Below are 8,967 nucleotides of genomic sequence, written 5' to 3'. Positions count from 1 at the left end.
AAATATTTATTTTTTAGTTTTCGGCGGACGCGTCTTTGTTTGTATGTGGTGCTGAGGTTCGAACCCGGGCCACACGCATGCCAGGCGAGTGCGCTACCACTTGAGCCACATCCCCACCCCCACAATGCATGTTCTTAAGCAAGATAGATCATAGCGTGAGTATCATGAATTGCATTTTACCTGGAGGGGAAGCAAAACAAAACAAACATCGTAGGCATGCCCTAAGCACATCGACTTCCAACTATAGCTTTGAAAAGGAGAAATTCCCATTCAGTGGGGAAGGAGAGTTCAGCAAAGGTCTCTGTGTAGACAATATCTGTTAGCAAATTATTCTTGTGAATTCTTATTTTTGAAGGGACAAAAAGATGTTATATGGGAGAAAAACTATTCTTAAGATTCAAACTATCATATTAAGAATAATAACAACATTTGCAGAAAATCAAGCTAATAAACTTTTTCATATTAAAAATAGATTCAGAGGAAGAACATTTTAAAATCATCTATAGAGTAATCACAATTAACTTTTTTATTTTTATTTTTCTATATGTAGATGGAGAGAATTGCTTTTATTTTTATGTAGTTCTAAGGACTGAACCCAGTGCCTCACACACACTAGGCAAGTGCTCTTGCCACTTAGCTACAGCCCCAGTGCCACAATTAACTTTTGAGGCTCTTTATGTGCTATGTTTAAGACTTTATTTCTGCTAATTCCTTTAATCCTCACAAAAAACTATAAGGTAGGTACTGTTATCCTTGCCCACAAATGCAGAGATGGATAAATAAATTCCAAGGCCAAACAGCTTGGAAAGTACAGAGCAAGGGTTCAAATCCAATTTTATCTGGCTCCAAAGCCCATATCTTGCCATGTTTTATTTGAATCACCTTTCAATATACTCAATAAGTATTTGCCTGAACTTATAAAAACTTATAATAAAACCAGAAAAGCAGAACACACAACTGCATCCACTGGGAAAAACTGGAGAGGAAGAGAGAAAAATATAGAGCCAATAAGTAAATGTTGTTTCTTAAAATAAATGGGATGCTGATGCAATAATTGAACATAATAGAAAACAAACAGAACAAACTTAAGGGTATGTTTCATCTGCAAAATTATTTAGTAGAGAATCATACTATGAATTTGAAGAAAACATAAAAAAGAAATTCTTCAAAATGTATGGAAAAGCTGGTCACATGCCTGTGTGTGGCACATGCCCGAGACACAAGGATTCCAAGTTTGAGGTCCACCTATCTTAAAAATAAAAAATAAAAAGGGCTGGGATGTAGGTCAGTGGTAGAGTGCCCCTAGGCTCAGTCCCCAATACTGAGAAAAGGAAAATGAAGTAGAAAAACAGCTTTCTTATTTCTCTTATGTTAAATGCCATGAGACAAATGACTATCACCTACACTGTTATTTTGTGGGGGAAGTGCTGAGAGTCAAACTTGGGGGCTTATGCATGCAAAGCATGTACTCTACCACTAAGCTACACCCCCAGTCTATATGTATGTGTTTAATGGAATGAAGTGATAAGATACTAGAAAGTATCAGCAATGTAAAAGCTTAGAAAACAGAGCAATCTGATGTTTCTTCTCAAAATGACAAAGGTTTAGACTAGCTCACGGAAAGAACAATTATGAATTTAGAATTGCTGGGAAAAAGGAGGAGACAGTGATGAAATATGGGAAAAATATATACCTGCTGAATAAAAAACCAGTACAAACAAGTTACTCCAAAAAAGATAAAAATATTCAATTATATAGTAAAAAGAGTACCATATATTACCAATCAGAAGTGAAGACAAAATGTGTTAAAATATGAAAAACTATTTTATATAAGGATTGTTCAAAATGAAGTTATGATGGATGTAGACTAGGAGTGATAATAACACCAAAATAATGAAAGCAGAAACAATGGTAGGGTAATTATAATGGGAAATTAAATATTTATAAAAAAGGGTTAAAGGCAAAATAAGACATTGTCCAAATAATAAGATTAAGTAAACATTCAATTTTGTACCTTTATAAACAGAATACTTTTAAGCACTGTCAGCTTTCCATTTCTGTAACAAAATAATTTACATAAAAAAGAAAAGTTTACTTTGGCTCAGCTTTGAAGGTTCTAGCACATGATCAATTGGCCCTGTTGCTTTGGGCCTATATGTCAAGACAGTGCAACATGGTTAGGGAGTGCATGGTGGAGAACCCTCTTCACCTAAGAGAGGCTGGGAAGCAAACAGAGGAAGACAAAGGGGCTAAATTCCTTTTAAGGGCATTCCTCCAGTGACCTAACTTCCTAGTACTAGGTCCCATCTCCTAAAGGTTCCACCACCTCCCAGTAGGCCACAGGCTGGTGAACATGGGCCTTTGGGAACACTTACACACATTATAGTAAGCACCTATGTAACATTTATACAGATTTTAACCTGGACTTGGGATATAGCTCAGTGGGTTCAATCTCCAGCAACACACACACAAACCATCTTTTAATTACAGTAATACAATTTTTTATACCAGAGAGCATAATAACCAATTCTAAGTAAAAAATTTAAAAAAAAAAACCATACTACTTACCCCACCTTCCAGATTTGATGTTGAAAGTTGAAATCAGAAGTAAAGTCGTAATGTTAAATGTTTTCATGGTTAAAAAAGATAATTTTATGTAGTTTAACAAGTAAACATGCAAAAAGTACACTGATAAAAACAGGAAGCACAAAGGATAAAGAAGAAATTAATCAACAAGGATACAACTAGCTGGGCATATTTGTGCATGTCTGTAATCCTAGCTACTTGGGAAGCTGAGGCAGAAGGATTGCAAGTTTGAGGACAGCCCTAGCAATGTAGTCATATCCTGTCTCAAAATAAAAAAATAAAAAGAGCTGGGGATGTAGCTCAGTGGTAAAGTGCCCTGGGTTCAATTAATTGTACTGGCAATGCTAATAGTGCAGTAATGCTGTTAAAATACATACACACACACACACACACACACACTCTCTCTCTCTCTCTCTCTCTTAAAAAAAATGTTAAATCTAAGAATGGTGTTTTTGTTAAAAAAAAAATCAACTTAAATAACACATATAAAAATCAGAGGAAAAAATGTGGTTTCTGACTAATTAAGTTCAAAGCCTGAATGGATAAATCGGCCTGCCAGAAATTTCAGAGAAAAGAAATTGGAACACTTTAAGCAAAAGACTACAGCTTTGGATGACTTAATCCTAAGAAAAGCTATTTGCTATTTTAGATAAACTGCAGAAAAAAGAAATATAGAACACCATCAGCTATGATATCAGCTAAATGTTTTTTTTAATTGATTCTTTTTAGTTATATATATATTCTTTTTAGTTATAACATTTGGATATATTTTGACATAATCACAAAAGCATGAAATGTAATTTGCTCTAATTTAATCCCCAGCACTTTACCCCTCCCCACTCCCTCTACTCTACTGATCTTTAGCAGCTAATTCTTTTTTTTTTCCAGTTACCAATGGACCTTTATTTTTATTTATTTGTATGTAGTGTTGAAATCAAACCCAGGGCCTCACACATGCTAGGCAAGCGCTTTACCACTGAGCCGCAACCCCAGCCCCTAGCAGCTAATTCTTTTAAAGTGCTCTTTAGGCTGGGGAGGGAGGCCACTAGGGAGGCCAAGGCAAGAGGATCTTAAGTTCAAGACCAGCCTCAGCAACTTAAAATGGGATAGAGATACAGCTCAGTGGTAAGTGGTAGATCACCCCTGGGTTCAAACCCCATTGACTCCCAACCTCCACAAAAAAGTGTTTTTTATGTTCTAAGCATTGATCTAAATAGTTTTACATATAGTCTTATTTAGACTTCACACCAACCTTAAGACAGGTTCTATTTATGATCCCCAGTACTGAGATAAACTATAAGAGAAGGAAAAATTTCAAAATCATTTAAAAATTAGTATCAGTTTTAAACCAACCTCATTAAAAGCAAACATTTAAACAAGTGTCCACAAATCAAATTTAGTTCAAGAATCATTCACTAAGATCACCAAGTATATAATATTAGGATTAATGTACAAATAAATTCATAGGTTTAATGCAAACATTTTAATTGACATTAGAAAAGCACCTAATTAAGCTCAACACATACTCTTATGTAATTTATTAAAATACTACAAACAATGGCCACCATGTTCAAACCTTGGGTTCTATCCCCAATACTGCAAAAGAAAACAAAACAAAATACTACAAATGAAAGTCAACATTACACTTAACATTCCCATTAAAATAAGGAACAAGTTGGGCATGGTGGTGTACATCTTAATCCTAGCAGCTTGGAAGGCTTAGGCAGGAGGATTGCAAGTTCAAACCCAGCTTCAGCAATTTAGCGAGACCCTAAACAAGACCCTGTCTCAAAATTAAAAAAAAATATATAAGGGCTGGGGATGTTACTCAGTGATTAAGTGTCCCTGGGTTCAATCCTGTTAGTAGAATAAATAAATAAATAAATAAAATAAAACAAAACAAAGAACAAGACAATGAAGCCTATTTTGATCATTATTAATTGTACTGGCAATGCTAATAGTGCAGTAAGAAATAAAATTGGAAAATAATTTACAGAAGATAGGTCCTGAATAAATAAATAAACTAGAAAACCCATGAGTGCTAACAGAGTTCACTTAGTTATATAAATGGAAACTGGAACATAACACAGGTTTCCTATAGTAATTAAGACAGTCTGTTATACGCAAAACTTATAAGAAAAGACCAATGGAATAATCTGGGGTTCAGAAACATACACATAAACAGTTTACCAACTATGATAGAGGAAAAGGACAATGCAGTTGTTGGGATAGTATTTTTAATAAAGGGTGCTGGGTTAAACTGGATATTCACATGGAAAATTAATTCCAGATGGATAACCAATCAAAATATGAGAACAAATGATTTTAGAGCTGGGTATGGTGGCTCATGCCTGTAATTCCAGCAGCTCAGGAGGCTAAGACAGAAGGATCGCAAGTTCAAAGTTGGCCTCAGTAAAAGGGAAGCACTAAGCAACTCAGAATGTCTCTAAATAAAATACAAAATAGTCTGGGGATGTGGCTCAGTAGTTGAGTACCCACCAAGTTCAATCCCCAGTACCCAACCACCCAAAAAGTTTTTATAAGAAAAACATGGAAAATACTCAGATATTTGATAAAGAACTTCTATCTAGATTATAGAACACCTACAAATCACTAAGAAAATGGCAGACAACTAATACAAAAAAGAGTAAAAGATATGGACAGCCTATAATAATCAATAAGTATTGGAAAAAAACGTTGATTAGGCAGGAAAAACCAAGTTCCACCAAAATGGCTAAAATGAAAATATTAAGCACTGGCAATAGTGTAGAATAAGTGAAACTCTTTACACTGTTGAATACAGTAGAACAATTACTTTAGAAAATGGAAAAATTTGAATAACTTTGGAAAATACAACTGTGACTTAGCATCCCACTCTAAGTTTATGTCTAGCTGAAAATATATCCCCCCAAACACGTGCAAGAATATTGACAGCAGTTCTATTCATAATATGCCAAGAAATAATTCAATGTTTATCATCTATAAAAATGGATTAAGTGTGATTTACCACATCAAAATATATATACAGCATTGAGAATGAATTCTACAAAACATGAATAATTATTAAAAATATACAGTGGAAGAATTCACTTATATAGTTAAGAGTCTCACCAAAATGCCAGACGAGGCTTGAATTTATAATTTTCCTGCTTTAACTTCCTGAATAGCTGGGATTCAGGTGTACGCCAGAATGGCTAAAGTTCCAGTCTTGATCTGGTGATTATGTGTGTTTACCTTGAGAAATTCACTGAAGAGTATGAACTTAATAGTTCTTTTCTGTTTACATGTTATGCCCCTGTTAAAAGTTTACATTAGGGGCTGGGGTTGTGGCTCAGTGGTAGAGTGCTTGTGAAGCATGCACGAGGCACTGGGTTCAACCTTCAGCACCACATAAATGTAAAATAAAGATATCATGTCCACCTAAGAATATTTTAAAAAATTTACATTAATAAAGGAATAACATCCTTACATAACTGCTATTACCAGTTTAAAATGGTTGTGGAATGAAGAGCTTCTCTACAAGTAGCAGCTAACAAGAAACAACCACTTTACCTAAAAATTTATGTGGACAGGATAACTAAAAAACTTTAATGATACTTACCATAATAACTTGCCATTTGCTTCTTTCAGTATCAATTAACTTACAACATTAATGTACTTTTTTGGGGGGGTACCATGGATTGAACCCCGGGGCACTTAACCACTAAGTCACATCCCCAGCCTTTTATTTTTTATTTTGAGAAGCTCTTGCTAAGCTGCTGAGGCTGCCTTTGAATCTGTGATCCTTCTACCTCTATTCAGACACTGGGATTACAGGTAAATGCCACCCTGCCCAGAAACATTAATATACTTCTAAAATCAATATTCCAGTAGAATTTTAATTTAAACTAATACAAGTGATCCTAAAGTTAATTTGGAAGAGAGATGGGAATAGGAAAGACAGTAGAATGAATCAGACATACTTTTCCTATGCTCATATATGAACACACAACCAGTGTAACTAACTACACATCATGTTTAAGAATGGGGATCAAAACTGTAATGGGTTGGGCTGGGGTTATGGCTCAGTGGTAGAGCACTTGCCTAGCATGTGTGAGGCACTGGGTTCGATTCTTAGCACCACATAAAAATAAATAAAAAGGTAAAGGTCCATCAACAAAAGAAAAAAGTAATGGGTTGTGCCCTATGTATGTATAATATGTCAAAATACACCCTATTATTATGTGTGTCTAAAAGCGCAACAACAAAAAAGTTACTTTGGAAGTAGAAAAGTCAATATTTGCAAAAAACAAGAATAGTAATAATGGATTAAAAAACTATAATGATTCAATCAAAAAGCAGTCTTTGGACTGCCAAAGTATTTTATGTCAACCAATCAATATAATAACATAAAATACTCTATACATTAAAGTATAATGTGTATCTGTGTATAAATTTAATATGCTTTCAAAATTCTTAATCATAAATCTCTTATTTTTTAATATTTGTTTTATTGTAGTTGGACACAATATCTTTTATTTTATTTAGTTATTTTTATGTGGTGCTGAGGATAGAACCCAGGGCCTTGCACTTGCTAGGCAAGTGCTCTACCACTGAGCCACAACCCCAGTCCCTTGATTATAAATCTGTAGACTTAGCTGGATTTCATAATTCAAATTTATTTCTAAATAGTAACTCAATGTATGTAATCACATGCTCCATTTAAGGCTAGAATAGCATTCTAATTAAACACACTACCATTTTTATAGTAGAATATGAAAACTCATACCAAAAGAAATAAAGATTGTAGTTTCATGTCATTTCAAGGTTAGGTTTTGCCATGTAATTTGCCATAATGAGTTCTGATGTTAAGGGGAAAGAAAATTGGTTGTCAGAAACCTTTTGGATTTAGAATTGTAAATAAGAGATTGTGAATCACTATACGACGAAGACATTATAAATAAATGATTACAGAAAGGGAAATGTTATTTTAACACATTACACTAAGTGGTTAAATTATTTAGGGGAGGGGCTAGGGTTGTGGCTCAGTGGTAGCGCATTTGCCTGGCATTCATGAGGTGCTGGGTTTGATTCTCGGCACCACATACAAGTAAATAAAATAAAGGTCCATCAACAACTTTGATTCTTTTTTCACGCTAGGTAACCAAACAATATATGTGGATTAGAAACTACCTCCTAATTTTAACAAATTAAAGAAATAAAAGCCTCGAATATACCTCTGACAAGGAACAAACATATGCTATGGAAGAAATAACAATTTTCTGGCAGGAATATCAACTGATATAATGTTTAGGGATAGAATTTGGCAAAATGTGTTAATATTCCTCAAAAATACACTTTTTGATTGGGTAATTATACTCTCTAAAATGTTTCTTAAATGCATGAGGTCCTGAGTTCCATCCCCAGAACCACCACAAAAGAAAAAAAAAAGAAAAAAGGCCCATTGTTGTTTTTGAATATAATAGCCCAAACTAGAAAATCCTTTAAAACATATTAGGAAGTTATGTTTATAATATACGTTCAACATAGTGAAAATTTTCTAAAAAAAAAAAAAAAGACTAAAGTATACTGCAGTGATAATGAATATTAATAAAAAGGAAACATCATAATAATAAGGTCAAACTTGATACATAACTTCAAGAAGGTAGGCCTGTGCCTGTAAGACAGTGGCTTGGTAAAGAATAAATGAAGCATATATACTAATATGCTTTTGAAATTATTCCTTATCAAAACACCAATCTTTATTTCCCTAATAGTCATGATATTGATATCTAACTTTTGCCTGAATGCTGAGGTTTAATTTTTCATGTGCAGTTTCACAATATTATAAGGCTCTAACAATGTTCAGGACCAAAATAATAAAATAGTCCTATTACAAGAATTCTCAGACTTTGCACACACTGATTATATTAACAATTAAGAATTGTCCAATTTACCAACTGGATCCTTACAGGTAGTTGTAAAAATAGCCACACATTGCCATTTGTGTCATACATCAGTCTCTGGGCATCTGACTGTTAAAACAGGCTACCAGATACAACAGTAAAAGTCAAGAACATTTAGACTTTTAAAGGTAAAATGAGCATCATGCTTTAGTTCTTAAACATAAAAATGTTCAAGTTGTCTTTGGACTATATCTAGTGGCTCCTGGGTAGTTAACTAAAAGATTGAAGAAAGTTATCTTATTCGCATATGTATTTCTCAGTACCTAGCACATATAAATATTAGTTAAATGAGAAGAAAATCTGTAATTTCCAGCATTATATAAATTCCTCAAAAAGAATAAGCGAGAATGAACTGATTTGCAAAAAACTTAAAAGTTTCTAACTAGGACTGCCAATAGAATTCTAAAAAGGACTGTCATAAAGTAATTCAAACTTG

Source organism: Marmota marmota, unplaced genomic scaffold (genome assembly GCF_001458135.2).
Source record: "Marmota marmota marmota unplaced genomic scaffold, marMar, whole genome shotgun sequence".
Classification (NCBI taxonomy): domain Eukaryota; kingdom Metazoa; phylum Chordata; class Mammalia; order Rodentia; family Sciuridae; genus Marmota; species Marmota marmota.
Note: the sequence above shows the minus strand (reverse complement) of the source record.